This window comes from Thermobia domestica, chromosome 2 (assembly GCF_964235325.1).
Source record: "Thermobia domestica chromosome 2, izTheDome1.hap1.1, whole genome shotgun sequence".
Taxonomy (NCBI): domain Eukaryota; kingdom Metazoa; phylum Arthropoda; class Insecta; order Zygentoma; family Lepismatidae; genus Thermobia; species Thermobia domestica.
The window spans coordinates 321,485,335-321,504,551 of NC_137455.1; positions in this window are offsets into that span (position 1 = coordinate 321,485,335).

The following is a 19,217-nucleotide window of genomic DNA, read 5'->3' on the forward strand; positions in this document are numbered from 1 at the left end:
GAATATTAGGTTTCGGACTCTATATGATATCGTTATCGCATACAAAGTGGTCCATTCTAAACAAAACACAATAAAATACAAATGTAAAGAAATTTTTGGAATTCCTTGAAATACATTTGTTGTAGTAAGTTTTTATTTTTCTGAAATAAGTTAACTCTAAAGAGCACACCTGTTGTTATATACTTTATTTCAACATGAATTTACAGAAAATAAAATGTAATATTTACTAGGTGAGAGGAAAATTGGGAGAAATATACACGAAATAATATTGTAACATGATAAAAAGCATGGTTACGTTGCAATATGAGGTACATTGATTGCAAGAGTAATTTTTCAGCATATACACAATGTTGTCGACTTTTAACTTTTTTTAAAAAAAATTCTGTGATTCAATTCTGAATACTCACGGGTACTAGAGAGTGTTCAAGATAGCCGCCAACCACCGCACTTCGTATTAACTATTAGTGTTGCTTCTTGCATCGAAAGATGAGCAAAGCTTATTTAATGGAATAGCGTTTATTGGATACCTTTAATCATTATCCTCTTTGACCGATTGCGTGCATGTATGAAAAATGGCTACTGTACTAAATAAAATAAGATACTGAGAAGAATATTTACCGTATATTAAAAAATAGGATGAGTTACGGTTATATTTTGAAAAAAATAAAGTTAAATAATTTCAGAAAGTATGAATTTTTTATTCATGATACTGAAAGTTCGAAAATCGATACAACATTCGAAATGTTTTAACACATAAATTAGAGAAAAGGGAGAAGCCTGGAATAATTTCTCAGTGCTAAACATTTCGTTATACTACAGTTCATTACAGTAACATTTTACTGTAATATCTTTGATTACGTATTTTATAGTAATGAAATGGTGTATTTTTATGTAGGTTGATAGTATCGTAAAGTTAGTTTAATATACTTAAAATACAATATATATAAGCACACACACATTATATATATATATCGCAACTAGTAAATAAGTACCTTATCATAGGACGAGTCTTATTCATACGAATTAATTAATGCAATATGTATTATTATAAAGATGAAATATATTGAACAGAATAGCACAGGGTTCAGCAAAGGAACTTTACGGTTTTCGAAATGAAATTGTAATCAGACTGGCTATTTAATATGTGATCTTTTATTTTCAAACTGAACTATAACTCAAAGTGTTTTGCTTACAACATTTAGTTATGAAGCACGCCACACCTACATTTTTGAAAATGACAGTTGTTCATTTTTTTTTTCAAATTTTCCCCATGTCTGAGAACCGTATGCACTACTAGTATAACTGAAAGCTTTGGTTTCGCTTTCTTATTTTGCAGATCAATTTTGCGCAGACGTGATTGTTGAGGCTGACTATTACATTGTAGCCAGTTCAAATTGTATTAAATATTGTTCATATTGTGCCGCTATTAGATATCTGAACCGTAGCGCATTACATAATATTTTGAAATTGTGGTGATAAGTGTTTTGATCCGCATCCTATGATCTAAATTTTAAAAAAGAATGAAAACTTTTTCGAATCGAAGAAACAAACGAACGATTGATTTTAAAAAGCGTTGGCTTAAAGTTAGAAGTGAACAAAATAAACCAAATTTTAATAGTTTCTACGATTTCATCAAAAGAAAACTGCTAGAGGTATATTTGAAATCAAGCCGTGCAGGTAATATGTAATGTATAAATATAAGTTTTTGTAGCAAGAGACAATAAATAAATTGTGAAGCATTGATCTCGAACCTTAGGTCGGGAGAGACTCTCTTCCTCTCTCTAAACCTCCTGCCACCATAAAATGGAGTCTAAATTATAAAGTATGTAGTTCACTTTTCAAAGTTCTATGTTTTATCAAAATTTCAAAACTATTGGATTATAAGTATGCTGAGAATTGAGCTGAGATCTTACTATGTAATTAAGTTTAACAGCTGCACTAAGTAGAAGAATCCCAACTTTTATAAAGCAATTTATACAGAAGTTTGCATTAATTAGTATGCTGTTTGTAAATCTAGAGATTTGCAAACGAAAAGAAGTTTAAAATTACATTTATATAAGTAAGAGAAATAGGTATGTTAAAATAAAATTATTATGATATATAAAGGAATAAAGTTCGTATGAGTAAGAAAAAAAGAAACATAAAAATATAATTATAATAAAAGAAACGAAACTTAACTAATAAATAGGAAAAAGTATATATATTAAAAAGTATATATAAGTAAAAGTATATAGACATTTGAACGATGTGTCAACCGAAGATCTTATTAAAATCATATATATATATATATATATATATATATATATATATATATATATATATATGATTTTAATAAGATCTTCGGTTGACACATCGTTCAAATGTCTATATCGAATCTGAAAGAAAAACAAAAATAAAGTGATTGCTGCTAAAATACAACAACTAAGTCTAAAATGTTATATATTACATAATAATTATTATTCAACCTATCCCCACTGTTATGATTAAAAACGAGTAACAGAAATCGAGTAGACTATAATTGTATTTTCTCACCTGAAGCTGTAACAAATTAATTCAATTGTATTAAATAGTCATGATGAACATAAACCAATGTTGTAAAAATAATGAATTTTCTTGAATTTTATTTTACATTATAGTCGATTTAAAAACAGCGTAAATACGCTCTGAATCATGCATTACCTTCATGTGTTATCTCACCTCTCGAAAAGAACCTTATTTCTTTCGATCGATTGATTTTCCCATGCCCTTACGTGCGAGGGTGGCGATCCTTCTGTGCAAGGCTAAAATATTAATTAAATTCTTAATGAGAATGAAGTAACAACCAGTTCATATTTAGTACGATGCAAGTCGTGAACAAGGTTATGTTTAAAGGTTTAAGGTTATATTGTTGTTTGGTTGATGTATATCTTTGTCATTACAAAATGGCGACCCAGCCAGGATGTTAATGATTTTAATGTGGTCAAATGTACTGGGCAGAAAAAGGTAGGTAAAGAAAAAGGTAGATAGAGTAGTTACCTGGAGAAAATTTGTGACTGTCTTATTATGGAAGAAAAAGAAAGATAATGTGATAGATAGGAAGAGAAGAGGATGAGGCTCTCCCGAGGTATAACCAAAGGAAGAGGAAAACATGTCAGTGTCAAATAGTGATAATGAAGATATTTCTTGTATCTGTCGTGATATAAAAGAAAATACAGAAGTCGCAGACGAAAGAAAAGTGACAGAATATTGCCGCTGTGAAGAGTGGTATCGTTTCCTCTGTGCAGAAGAAATTTTCGAAGGCATGAGTCGTCTATCAGTTATATGGATTTGTTGAAGCGACCCAGAAGACGTGCAGAGGGGAAACCCGGAATTGACTCATGCAGAAAGTATTGGTGGAGAAAATAAAAAGGAACAAATGAAATTAAAATCCATGAAGAAGAATAAAAACAATCACGAAGAATGGAAGAGAAAATCCGAAAGTGTGACAAGAGTGAGAGTGAAGATAAGAGAAAAAAAGAGATTCAAACCATTCCCGAAGAAGAAACTATTATGGAGAGCTGGAAAAGAAACCGTTGTCATACGAAAGAAGAAGAAAGAACAGGGACATAGTTCACAAAGTAATAGCGACGCAGATAGAAATAGAAAGCAAAGTACCAGAAGTGACGAAGAACTCAAATTAATCAAGAAGAAAGAAGAAAACCCTGATAGAGAAAAGGCAGAGAAAATTCAATCCAAAGAATTCAAGGAAAGTATTGAAGTACCAGATGGATCACTGAAGTATATGATGACGGATGTGCTAAATCGCAAGAGGGCTTCAAAACCACAGTTAAAGCTAGTATCGATTATACTTTCACAAAATTTTCCGCTTATTTGAATTCCAAGATGGATGAATTCAAAATGGAGATTGTTGATTTTAAGAAAGGAAATTGACAAAAGGAAATTGCCAATCGATTCTACCACATGGAAATGGAGATACAATATGTAAAGAAGAAAGGAGCAAAGAGAGATGTAGAAAAGGAGAAGTAGAATCCAAAATAGATGTGATTCAGAAACAAGAAGAATTAGCTTACAGGTTTTCAACAGTAGAGTCTGAACAAAAGCAGCAACGAGATCAGATGGGATCGTACCTGTCTGGAAATGAGAAGGAGAAATAGACAGATGTGTGAAAACATTGTACAAAAAAAGTTTCAGGAGTTGAATTTAATGGAAAACAAAGATGGAATTCGAGGTAGACAATCAGCCCTAAGTACACCCATAACTACTAGTTCTGTAACTGGATACACTACGTTTGTGTATCCAAGACTCGTAAAAAGACCAAGACTATTGACATTACACTTAAAGATATATCTAGACACTAGAGAAAACTTTTAATCTACTAACGTAAATTATTTACCACAACCATCTGTACTTCACACAGAGAAGGAGAGAGACGAGAGTGCGTTAAGTAGAATGATTACGGCTTCATTCCATTATCTCTCATACAGATTCGATTCCTCTGAGTGTGGAACTTGGTTATGATTGACAAAGTGGATAAATTAGAAATTATACTAATAACTTATGAAGAAAAGAACATCGAACAGTGAAACACGCCTTGATAATGTTAATACGCACTCAAGGAGGACAATAATAATAATAATAATAATAAATTGACAAAGGATATATAGAAGACAAAATATGTAAGTCACAATAGATCTTAAGTAAATAAGAGAACAAGACAAATACATAATTCGTAACAGACATTTTTCAACCAATCTGTAATAAACAAGGTACGTTACAAACTACTGTAGAAAATGAAAAGGTTTCTTCATTAGAATGAAGCAATAAAATATTAGTTTGTGATTTCCCTCAGGAGCCGACGCTAAGTCCTATGTATCCTTTTGGCTTACTGTGATGAACTGCAAATTAATGACCAATGCAGTGTAGTATACTTTTCTTGACGTTAGCTTGCCTCTCCTGATCGTTTTGCTCTATAAAAGTGTTATAGCTTAATAGAACATAAGTATTTAGATGAAGAGCTAACAAGCACTTACGAACTTTAGACTTTTTAGGTGTCTCAATATGTCCTGTGATACCTTCATAATTATCAAACATTAGATCCATATTTTCGTGAAAGTGATTAGGAACTTCGGATTCCAAGCTTGTGTCACAGATGTAAAGAAGTAGATAAGAAAAAACAACTACTAATCTTTCCCATTGGGTTTATGGAGAGAATCATAGGCATTTAATTATAAATTTATAAAAAAAATTAAACTATTTTGTTCTGTAAATAAATAAGTGTTTTCTTCTGTGCCCAACGAGTGCAATGTAAAAAATCATTGAAATATGTGTTGTAACATTTTATTTGAAGCAGTGCTGATGACTTACGCTTATGACAAGAGAGTTATGGAGAAAAAGAATTAAAATAGCACTTTTAGGGGTAAAAACGGCCTTTTAAATCACACTAATATTAATAAGGGCCATTTTAACTATATTGAAGGATAAGGAAATTAGTTCCTCAGATCATAAGGAATTAAACATAGACATATGAATTTATTAGTATTTTCAACAAAATCAATATTTAAATATGTACACAGAAAAGAGAAAAACTATACAACTATAGTTAATACAAACTTTTGTGTAATATCCGTAAGCCATGATAAGAAAATATATGGACAAGTTTGATTAAACGTTTCACAAGTTATATATATTTGAATGTATAGAATTACACATGTAAATGTATTATAATGATTAATGTATAATGTTTCGATGGCATCTATACATACATACGAAGGGAGCGCAGAAAAATCTTACCCCTCACCATGATAGAGTTCAATTAGGATCTGCAATTTGGTTCACGGGTAAGTTGGTCACGTGTAATTTTCTCTACATATTCACCCCCTATTGCCTTACATTTCTCACATCTACGGATCAGGCTGTTTCTGCAGAGTTGGAGGCAAACCAGCTTTCCACTACAATAGTGACCTCCACATTATCCGAAAAATGTTTATTCCATAAATATTTCTTCACATTTGGGAATAGGAAGTAATCTGACGAATTTGGTGGATGGGGCAGAGGTTTGTATCTACATTGGCACTGTTTCCGCTGCTTGGTGTGCCAGTGTATTGTCCACTAGCAGCAACACACCTTTCGAGAACAAATCCCGTCTCTTTGATTTGATAGCATCCCGTAATTTTTGCGACAGGATTATGTAATATGTATCTGTAATTGAATCCCTTTTTGTAAGTAATCGGTCAAGATCACGCCTTTGTCGTGTTAGAACATAGACAACTTAGTCATGCTGGATGAATACTGTACTTTATCCGTTTTAAGTGTGGAGAACGAGGTATGTTTTCATGTTTTACTCATTCCTTTGGTTTATGAATCTAATAGTTACACTCAGTATTCATTCTATATTTACAAAAGCACCACTATCCTTGAAGTTTTTGTGTGGTATAGGTCTCAATTGCTTTCTGTACATTGCGTACTTTGTGTTTAAAAAGGTGTCAACAATCGGGGAACCTTTATTATTGCCACTTTGTTCACATACAGAGTGCCATCTTATATGGTATGGACGGTTCCCTTACTAATTCACTTTCCTAGCTAAACAATTAATAGTCACACGTCTATCTTCAAGCACTAACTGTTTAACTTCTGTCACCACGCTTTGATCTGTGATCATTGTGGGACCGCCTTCTCTTGGGTCATCCTGTAGACTTTGTGACTATATTTGAATTCTCTCTTCCAGCGTTTTGTTGTGTCATAAGATTGTCATTCCTCATCACACACAGCTCTCAACTTTTCATGTAAAGTTTGTGCCGGTTTTCCTTGAAAGTGGAAGAACCTGATCACAGCTTGGTATTCACTATGTGTCTTCAAGGCATTGTTCTTCTGTTTTGTGCTCATAAGGAATTCAGCCTCTTACTAGTCTTACCACACTTAACTTCTGTAATTGAAGAAATATCCACTTTACAATTTGTCTCCCTCATCGTACTTTGATTAGTTCAATAATATTGCATTTTTCCTACTGGAATCTTGCTTTTGATGAGAGAGATCTACCATTATACGTGGTAGTAGTTGGTCTTTTAAAATAACTTGTCCATACCTCCAAATGTTCTTAGCCAAATTCTGATTCTATGCGATATTGAATGCCTAGATTAATGCGGAGAATAAGAGTCATGACTTTATTTTCATGGTTTTTGAAAATAACTGGAGATGTTAACCCAAATTATCATCGTACTCGGTACGCATGTATGGATCAATCCGCTCTTCAGTCGAAACCAGCATTCATATGGTTCTATCATGGAAAGAAAGATTCCAGTTTGCACCTGAATGGAAAGTATGTATATTACCTATGAGGCTGGCGTGCATTCTCAATTTTTTCAGTGGATAAATCTCTTTTCGGTTAAATACCAGAAATCGTTCGCAGATTATATAAACGGTGTAACAAACGGCATAACGGCGTAACGGCGTAACGGTGTAACGCGGTGGTCACAGACTAACTTTGTTATGAATGCAAATATGAAAAAATAGAGTAAAGTTGCTGGAAATGATCGATTTTCAATCCAAAGTGTTGGGATTTTTTAAATCGGACCAGTAGGTTTGGCTCTATATTCGTAGTCTTCCTAGTGCTAATGGAAAAGCAACGTTGCCAGTCATAACATTATAATATAAGTATTAGTTCACACATTAATTGAACGGAAAACAAGCAAAATTATGTCATACATAAGAAACAAGAACAATACAAATCTCGATTGCAATAATTAGCATCGTGGAGTGCAGGGATGGGTAGGGGAAGGCCATGAAATTCGTAACAAGTTGAAAATGTGTTTGGAAAAAGGTATTCATGATGTCGGGGAAAGCAATATAGCTATTCTACGTACTACTGCAACTATTACCTCCTCTTCCTAATTACTTTAACTAATACTAACATTAAAAGTGTCGTGCCCTTACCACGAGTTACTATCTAGTATTGGAATGTCGGCAAGCAAAAGATAATGTACTGACGTTCAAAGTACGCATTTCTGCAACTATCGTCTTTGAATCGTAAAAGACCCTCCCTCATAAGTGTGTGTTCTTTTATTAGCGGTCCCTACAAGACTCTATTGTTATTGTCCTCTTTGTCACACCTCTGTGTCTTGAGAAAGTGATAGTTATTAAATACGATTTTCGACACTCCACTCCGCATCGAAACGTATGCTTATCAGCCAAATTTTAGACCGCTGATCCCAAGGAGTCACTTCCGGTCAAGGGTCAAAAATATTTGTTAATAATATCCGTAGGACCTCCTGAATTTGTATCCGATGCAAAGTCAAACAATTATCTTGTCATATCTTTACCATTGTAACATACTCAAGAATAAAAATATTGTCAGCACTGGTCTTGGTGGCCAAAGCAGTAGAGCATTCCTCATCCCCTATAACATGGAGCTTCGCACGAGGGACATTTTCAACTCCACTTCTCCATCTCCAACATATATAAAGGCAATGGAAATATATCGTCAGACAGTGAATCATAGTTGTTTTACTTTAAACTAAGGAACAAAGAATGGGTAGGTAAATTCGACTAAATGGTAACCTGTAAGACAACTCAACAAAGTTTAAAATGTCGCAAGTATACAAAAGTTACATACGTTATTGAGTTTTATCGTTATGAACAGAGCACAGTGGTAGGCAAATTACGTGTCAGTTGGAGTTGTGTGCCTGTGCAACGCGGCTGTCTGTCCGTGCCATGTCTAATGCTACCTCTGTGGAACAATTTAGTGTAGTTCTGTTCTATCCGTTTCCTTTGTGACACGTATGTTTTCAGGAAGTTAAATGTATTCAATGGAGGAAAAAGTTCTGACACTGTCTCCTTCATGCAGTTGAAATGAATCAATGGGAAGCAGCAGCAGAGTATCATAGGCGTCTTCCAAATCAGATAGCTCCATCCCATTAACTTATTTCGATAGTCATGGAACGATTCAAAGCCACAGGCAGCGTGGCGGACAAGTCCCGTAGTGAACGACTATGAAGTAACTTTCTGCATTATGAGTATTGATGTGGTTGTGAAGGTGACAGTTAGTCCGGAACGATCAACACGGAAAGTTGTACATGAGGCTAGTATGACCCATATGTCTGTCTCCAGAATTTTATCGCATGAACAATATCATCCTTACAAAACACAATTGAGACAAGAGTTGTGGATGACACAGACAGAACGGAGTTCTATTACTGATCCCAGCAGACACGAATACAGCATCCTAATCTACAGGCTGACATTCTATTCAGCGATGAGGCTATTTTCCATCTTAATAGTCAACAGAGATAGCACTGTATTACTAGCCTATTTATGACCCTAACATAGTTGTAGAAACTCACTATCAAACTGATCATCAAGTGAATGTGTGATGTATACACGGTAATATTTTATTAGACCCCGTTTTCTTGCTTGTCAGGTTAACATCAGCCAATACCTACGTCATCTGGTAACCACGCTGCAACCGTATCTGCATGACATGCCCTTGGCATCGAGGCGTTTACTTACTTCCGATACTATGGAGCAGCGCCACATTACGCCTCTAAAGTACGACACTGGCTAAACGAGGTACTTCCTGCCAACAAGGGTTCTCAAATAATGTCACTGAACTTTTACTTGTGAGGGTATCTAAAGTCCGCTGAGTATCGAACTAGATCCAGAACAGTGCATCACCCAAAAGCGAGTGTCAGGCACGTATGTAGAGAAATAACACCTGAAACACTACGGTGTGTTTGTGGTGATGTACGACACAATATCCACATGTGCTACCACTAGGAAGGAAACCAATTTGAACACCTGTTGCAGTAGTGCCCAGGAGTGTTGCGTCTGGAAGCATATACCATGCGTGCATGAGGTATGTGAATGTATTCTCAGTAACATGCACAGTCTGTCGAGTATATTTTGTATCAACAGTATCAGATATAGTTCAACTATATGTATTTCGCATCACAAACTATTTTCATTGGGACGTTAAACTAGAAGGAAGAAGACGATTTTCAAAAACCAACTTTCAACTCATTACGTATTTTATCCCTCTATCCCTGCCTGCCCCTGCACCTCGCAATGTTAATGATGGAAACCGAGATTTGTAGTATTCATATTTTTCCCTACGGCATAATTTCTTGCTTGCTCTCTGTTCAGTTATTAAGTAAACTAATGCTTCTATTGTAACACCATGGCAAGCAACGTTGGTTTTTCGTTTACCATTGGGAAGACTACCAGTGTAGAGCAAAAACTGCTGGTCCAATTTGAAAAATTCAAACACTTTAAAATAAAAACTTATATTTCCAGCGACTTTGCTCATAACGAAGTTTTTTTGAACTCATGTTTTTTGAACTCATAACGAAGTTGGCTTATGACACGGAACTTAACGTTATATCCTATATAGTAATTAGCTGATGACACAAACACAACAACAAATACAAGTATAAACTCTAAAAATGAGGAAACACTGATAAACTTGATATGACAACGATGATAAATAGTGACAAAATATAATAATATCGCAAAATAGGATCCCGTTTCAGAATGCAATCAGTTACCGATGGTAAGGAAAAATAGTAAGCTGTTGTCTAAACCCAAAGCACATTTTGTGTGAGCAAGGAAAGAATGTATATAGAGAAGATAAATAAAGAAAGCAAGATAAGTTTACATAAGGTACATATAAAAATAATAATTATCTATCTATCTAATTTTCAATTGCTTGTGTTGTTCTGCGTTTCAAGACACTAGTAAATCCTATATTCAATTCAAGCTTCAACTGCAAATATTTTGAATAGTGGTACCCTTAATTTATAATCAGCTAAAACCGAAATTAAACACAAGATATAAAATGTGTACCGGTACTTTTAGATCTAAAAAATCGTTATATATACAGACATTGTCAAAAGTCCTTTCCTTCGAACTCTTGCGAGTATTAAAATATATTATTATTTGTAACTATATGAGTCTAGTCGACTTTATCGCCATTATTGTTTAAAGTGAAAATAGATTAACAAATGACTTGTCCATATTGACGAAATGGCCGGTTATTATTTAACTTGTTTTAACAAATATTTGTGAAATTAGAGAGGGTCAGAGGCGCCGAACATGATTATTCTATGCTAAGTAGTTTTACAATTGTATCAAACTATAATTGTGTTGGTTAAAAGGTAAAAATTGATTAAATATAAAATTGAAAAGAAATAAAATCTTGACGTTCAAATACTTATCTCATCGGCAGTTATCTTGATCCCCCACTGTCAAAAATCTGAGCACACAACTGATTTTTCAGAATTTGATAGAATAAATACACTGTATCCATAGAAACCCCTGTTTGTTAGATTTGTTTTGCAAATTAAACATCATTGTTCACATAATGAAACGAAATTATTCTGTTCTGTTTCCATTGAGACAAAGTTTGAGTTTATTGAGGAAGTTTACGTTAATCGAAATGCTGAGCCTTGATAAGAGCTTTGAAAATCCCAAGCATTTGTTTAATACATTTTATTCAATTTTTGTGACTTCAACTACTTTGAAGAGTCTTTGATAGATATTCTTTATCCATTGGCATGTGTCCAGCGACTGTAATATGAAGTTCATCCCAGAAGAGCTAGATGGGTAATAAGTCGTGAGACTGTGATGGCTATTCCATTTTTGTGATAATGTGAGCCTCTTCTTTACTTTGCAGATAATTACAGCCTAAGTTGAGAGAATGTTCGGAATTGTTGTCCTGTTCTAGTACAGACTTACTAGCCAAAATCTACGTTCCTAATGGAATTGCATGCGTCACTTAAATGTTGTGATATACGTTTTTAGCAATTATTATGTTGATTTGATTTAAATCACCAACTTGATTCCCTGTAAAACATAACCACACAGTGACATTACCTTTCCCGTGCTTTACTGTAGGTATTACACATTGGGGATGAAAACACTTTTCGAACAGGTGACGCAGAAACATCTGGAGTTGGAAACCGAAAAGTTGAAATTTAGATTTGTCGACGCAGAGTACCCTCTTCCATCTTTCATCGGTTCAGTCTTCATGTTTTTGCCTAAACATAAAGATCTTTTTGGATGGAAGATTCCCTGCTTGAAGGAATGGTTTTGTTACTGCAATCGCATCCCTAAGACCATAAATTTGCAGGTTTCGGAGCACCGTCCAACCTAATACTGATTGGGAATGGGTCGTGCGATGTCGGTTCCCCGGCATTCCCCATTCTACACACAAGCATCGCACTGACTAATCCAATGAGATCCCTGTCACCGTCTGGTAAGCCATTCTACTGAGCTCCATACCCCTTACGTCAGGCCAGTAACTGCGTTCAAAACGTAATGGGTGACCATAATGTTTTAGGTAGTCAGTGAATATCAATGTTTTTAAGTGGTCGGTGTCTGTCTAATATGGTTTAAATAATAGAAATATTTGGAATTAGAAACGTACCAGATGTATGATTGGCAACAGTCAGGTGAGGACCGCTTTACCGGGTCTATTGATGGTGGTATCTTACGGAAAACTCTGTATTGCGTGAGAACAGCAGAGTGGAGTGAACTGAGCAGACGATGGTAGTGTACGTACAATGGATGACATCTCTGATCTCCTAAAAAGGAAATTTTCGGCGCTCGATTACGTTGTGCGAGTGTGACGACAGTGGTGCGCTGGGCATGTCATAAGAGAGAGTGTCTAAAGTGATGATAGGACTTTAAATTTCCGGTAAAACTACATCGGCGAAGAGTGGTCGGAATTAAACCTTCAATACAAGTTACGCCGAACATTAAAGTGGATTGTCAGTCAGAACCGTTATGGGACTGTAGTGTAAGTGAAGAAGAAACTTAAGTAACACTTCCTCACAGCCTGTGTCGACAATCACAGTCCGCCATGTGTAACATGACATGGAAATACGAGCAGGGGTAACAGTGGATCTGAAAAGGTAGAGGGACGGATGACGTCACGCTGTCCTTGGTATCTATCTTTGCCCATTGTAATTTTTAAGAAGTGGAAGGACACCGCAGATTTGTTTTTGAAAACTTGGCGTTCCCCTTACTTGTACCCCTGCATACAGGGTCGAGTTGCATGGACAAAGCCGCTGATAATGGACCATCACCATTGTGAAGTAGATCATAAGGCTTTAGTACGTCCTCAATAGTGCTGCGAAGAAGCAATATGGACCGCTGATAATTAGAAGCGTATGGTAGGTTGGATAAGCTATCTTTCACTTTATTTCAAACCTCTGGCCGGGGCCGCGGTGGCTCAGTAGAGCGTTCACGTCTGGTGCCTGGGGTCTTGGTTCAATCCCAGCTTGCGCCAAGTGAATTTTGTGGTGGACAAACACCGTGTGCGTCGGTTTTCTCAGGGTGCTCCCGTTTCTTACTACTTTCTTCATTCCACCATTTCATTTATTTCTCATCTTCACCATCTTCTTTAGCCTAGCCGGCATAACCATGGGACGTAAAGCCTAACCGTATTTATGTGTGGCTGATGCTTAAAGAAGCGTTTGATCCGCCCAACTATTAAACGTGGCGGTGGCTCTTTGATGCCATGATGAGTCTCAATATCCTGGTTTTCAGTGGGTTCTATGCTAACGCTTACAAGCCGAGTCACTGACGGGGGTTGTGTCGTCATATGATGTTTCCGGGGAATGATGGCGTATTCCAGTATGATAATTGAACCCATCTGTAGCGTTATGAACATTTGTATGAAGTTGAACATCTTTCTTGGCCATTCCAATCCCCAAATTTGAACACAATTTTTAATATACCGGGTGATTCAATAAGAACGTACCAGGCCTATATCGCAGCTAATACTGCAAGTAGAGCCTTCAAACAAAAAATTGCATTACCAAATCGTATGTGTAGAATGCAATAAAAATAGTAGCGAGACCAGTGGCGTCTCGTGAATACCTCCAAAGGGAGGTAACTTCAAAATTTGCAATGGAAAGCGGTATAACTGTTGGAATCGTTCGAAAGGACATTAAATGTCATGCAACTTTTAGAGGACAAACTTTGTCATATCCTTTCCCATTTAGCCGCTAGAGGCGTTGTTGCAGACTTGTATCTGACTACCCGTAGCAGGCCTTTATCTCAGCTAATAATGCACATAGAGCCGTCAAACAAACAATTGAACTACCAAATCGTATGTGTAGAATGCAATAAAAATAGTAGCGACACCAGTGGCGTATGAATATCTCCAACGGGGGTCATCTGCAAAATTTGACATGGAAACAGGGGTTAGTTGTGCCTCCATTGAAACAAGCGCACAATGGGAGAAACGTCGAGAGGAAACACCCTCGCACCATCTGACTTTCACCTAGTAATGCGACCGTGTTGCTGCCAACGAGGAAGAAATATGCCAAGGTATTTCTCTCGACGTTTCTCCCATTGTGCGCTTGTTTCAATGGAGGCGAAACAACCCCTGTTTCCATATCAAATTTTGCAGATGACCCCCGCTGGAGATATTCACGAGACGCCACTGGTGTCGCTACTATTTTTTATTGCATTCTACACATACGATTTGGTAGTTCAATTGTTTGTTTGACGGCTCTATGTGCATTATTAGCTTAGATAAAGGCCTGCTACGGGTAGTCAGATACAAGTCTGCAACAACGCCTCTAGCGGCTAAGTGGGAAAGGATATGACAAAGTTTGTCCTCTAAAAGTTGCATGACATTTAATGTCCTTTCGAACGATTCCAACAGGCTGCGATATAGGCCTGGTACATTCTTATTGAATCACCCGGTACCGTATGTGGTCAAATTTGGAGATACCATTTCGGTGCAAATTGTCGCCTCTATCCTCTCTCACGAAAATGAGCAATGCACTGCAAACGGTATAGTGTAATATTCCACTCGCTATCGTTCATAACCTTTATGACTCCATTCCAACTCGCACCAAAGTTATTCTGAGGGTGAAAGGTGCTCCAACTCCATATTAATATGGCAAGTTGCACTTTTGTTCAGGTGTTCCCATTAAATTGATAAGGATCTGTATATGTGAAGTGAGCAGTAGCGTTGAAGAGCCTTCAGGAAAAAATATTTATTCGGATTCAACATAGCAATATAGACTCAGAATACTAAAACTTCAAGTCATTAGAGGCACACGAGTTGGCAGTTCACATTCGATTGTAATAAACATACACCCTTGCTTAAGGGTACTTGTCATTTTTCTGCTCTAAAAATATTGAAAAATACATTTCAATTTCGTGATTTACTAGCTTCCTTCCTATCTGCTAGCATTCTCTTTGTAACTAAACATATAAATCTATTTCCTTGCCAGAAACCATGACTATTGATGATGGATATGTCAGAAGTAAGCATAGAATAGAAACAACTGGATATTAAAAGCATATCGTGAACTTTGCAACATCTAAAAACCTTATCATGAAGAGTACAAAATTCCCACATCGCGACGTTCATAACGACCAACCTCACCAGACAGAAAAACACATACTCAAATTGATCAAGTTTTAGTAGATAGAAGAAGACAATCTAGCATAATTGATGTTCGGTCGTTTGAGGGGCTGATTGTGACACTGATCCCTACCTGGTAACAGCGATAATAAGAGGGAGATTATCGTTGAATAAAGGAAATATTAAAACGGAAAGATTTAATTTAAAGAAATTAGAAGAGAGCCAGGTAAGAGAGGAATACCAGATTGAAGTTTTGAATAGATCCTCGGCTTTAGAAGATTCGGAGTGCACTAGTGTTAAGGATACTTGGATTTAAATCAGAGATATCATTAAAATTTCAGCAAAAGAAAAACTCGTACACATGGAAATACATAAGAGCAAACCACGGTTCGACCAGGAATGCATTAAACTAGCAGAGAAAAGAAAACAGGCAAAATTACGTTGGCTACAAAATCCGAATGAAATAACTACACAAAATTTCGCAGCCATCAGGCGGGAACTTCCAAAACTTTTAAAACATAGAAACGCGATGGTTTGAAAGCTAAAGTTAAGGAACTTGAAGATAATAGTGGAAATAAAAACATTCGGGACATGTACAAGGGGATCAACGAATTTAAGAAAGCCTATCAACCCTGCGCTTATATATTAAAGAAAGCCGACGGAACAATTCTCACTGATATAGATAGCATCTTAAATACATGGAAACATTTCTTTGACGATTTGCTTAACACGCAACCAAAAACTAATGTGCGTGTAGAAAGGGAAATGCACACCGCAGAACCGTATATTCCAGAACCTAACCGAATATAAGTAGAAATCGCTATAAAGATATTAAAGAAACACAAATCTCTGGGTGTAGACGAAATTCCGGCTGAATTAATTTTAGCTGGAGGCAAAAAATTGTAGAACAAGATACACAAACTTATTCTTCTTACCCGGAACAAGAAGCAATTGCCACAAGAATGGAAAAAATCAATCACTGTTCCAATTTACAAGAAAGGCGACAAATCTGACTGTAATAATTATTGAGGCATTTCTTTTGTGACTACATCCTATAAAATCCTCTCAAATATTCTGTTAGCAAGATTGACCCCATCTGCAGAAAAATTGTTGGAGATTATTAATGCGGATTTAGACGAAATCGATAACTATCGATTCGAATATTTATCATTTGACAAATTCTCGAAAAGAAATGAGAATGCAATACCCTGGTACATCAATTATTTATTCATTTTAGAAAGGCTTATGACTCGTTTAGAAGAGAAACATTGTACAATGTTTTTACAGAATTTGGAATACCGAAAATCCTAATTAGATTAATTAAGATATGTTTAAATGAATTCCAAAGTAAAGTCCGGGTAGGAAAATTTTTGTCCACGATCTTTCACGTCGAAAATGGGCTGAATGGGCGAAGGGGATGCGTTGTGGTCATTATTATTCAACTTTGTCCTGGAGTACGCTATAAGGAAAATTAAAGATACGTAGCAACTAGGGCCTAGAGTTGAATGATATTCACCAGGTTATGGCGTATGGTGATGATGTAAATTTAATAGGGGATGGAAAATTACCATTAGGAAGACGTAGGCGCAGATAGGAGGACAATATTAAGATGGATCTCGCAGAAATAGGAATAAAAATAGAAACTGGATGCAGTTGGCTAAGGATAAAGTCAGTAGAGAGTTATTGTGAACGCGCTATTGAACCTTCGGTTTTCGTAGGCCATAGAGTTAGTTAGTTTAGATGGTAAACAAAAAGGTGGCTGACCACTGTATTTAAAATTCCCAATAAGTTAAGTCCTTGCATAAACTTATATCTTCATAGGAAGGAACGCCCTTTTCTTCCGAATTTAGTTATTGATTCCTAAACATCGCAAAACCAAAGATCACGTAGAATGCACCGTAAAATTGTCAAGTGCATACCTCATTTCGATGTTTTACCATAATTGATTCACCGTCAACCCCCTTTCCTTACAGGATACAAATCATAAAAGCATATTATTCCAGGAATATTAACATCAGTCCTTATAAATGGATGCTAATTAAAGCGAGAGTTAGAGAGAATTCAAGCGAGAGGTTGAATCTATAGCGAAAATTAACGATCGGAACTGAGTATTCAGAGACGTGCTCGCGCTAACTAGTGGACAAACACGGTGTGTGTGGGTTTTCTGAGGGTTGTCGCGTTTCCTCCCACTTTTTTCATTCCACCATTTCATCCATTTCTGACCATCATCGTCTCCCTTAGCCTAGCCGGCATAATCATGGGATGTAAAACTAAAGGATTTTCACTTCAAACAGAGACTTAAATTTATGTACGAAATACATTACTTACTTCACTATTTTCCTATCGCTCAAAAGACGTTTAGGTTATTTATATGCCATGTAACATAAATTTAGAAACTCTTCTTCTATTCGAACAATTACTATCTACAGAATATACCATCTTCCTCATCACATGAAATTTCATTAGGGAAATTGGTGTGTTAAAGATGCTATGGGTATGGATAAATCACTTATTTATAGCTTTTGACAATGTTTTAAAAGTTTATGTGTCCCTCCTCTTTTCTCCGATTGGGAGCCGCGGTGGCTCAGTGGCAAAACGTTCACCTCTGGTGCCTGGGGTCCCTGGTTCGTTCCTAGCTCGCGTCAAGTGAACTCTGTGGTGGACAAACACCGTGTTCGTGGGTTTTCTTGAGGTTCTCCCACTTTCTTTATTCCACCATTTCATTCATTTCTCATCATCACCGTCTCCTTTAGCCCATCCGGCATAAGCGAGGGACATAAGATTTCATTTAATTTTTTCTCCGATTACAGCAGTCCAAGGACATAGAGAGCAATAGTTGTATCAGTTCAAGAAATTTACAGTAGCAAACATCAAAAGGTAAATTTATTTGTGGAAGAAATCGACATTCTTTACCTCCAATAAAATGGTTTGCTATTCACATTGACACTTGAGTCATTTTGTTCAGATTTTGGTGTGAACAATGTTAAGTAAGAAAGAAAAAGTCAAATAGTAAAAAGCGTGCATCTTAATTTTAATTTTCTTTTTACATACAATTTTGAAATTATTCAACCATATGTGTACATAGGAGACATTTTACATAACCGTTACTTGTTAATAACATCAAGAATATTTCTCTGCACAAAAAAATATACATCATAAGCACAACGTCAATATATATTCATTTATATTACAAATATTTGCGCGCAGACACAACAAATTTTGGACAAACTTAGTGATTTCTGTTGCTAAAAATAACTCAGTCAAAATTCAACACTTTCACATTATCAGTATGTTAAATTGTGACGAAACATTTCGTTTGGTTATTTCAAACCAAAGACTAATTGGAAATTATTTGAGATTATAGCTTTTAACATATTATATTGTACATATACTATATATGTACTATATATACTAAGGTGGGTTGAATTCGGGTTACATTTTGGTGGGGTAACCGAACATGATGAAATTGGTGCTTCGTGGCATCCTGATAGTGAGAAATAAAAGAATTGTGCATTTAAGTACTCTCTAGGGAAGAAGGCGAAACTTTACTTTGAACAGATGGATTTTATGTCAATTACAGCCAGATATGGAGTACATATTGTATACACATTCTGAACTGCTATCTGCAGTAGTATAGTAGTACAGATTGCAGAGAATGTCAGATTGGAACTCTATCGAGTTACAAACTAAAACGTGTTAAAAGTAATTCATTCCAGATTCGTTTGGACATTACAACGTTAGCTTGATTTTGTTGTGTTTTCAATTGCAACAACAGTGTAGAGTGAAGAGTAAATATTCTCAAATTCTTACATGCTAAAACAACTGGGAGCACAAACTCTCATACAAAATTAGACTATGTCTG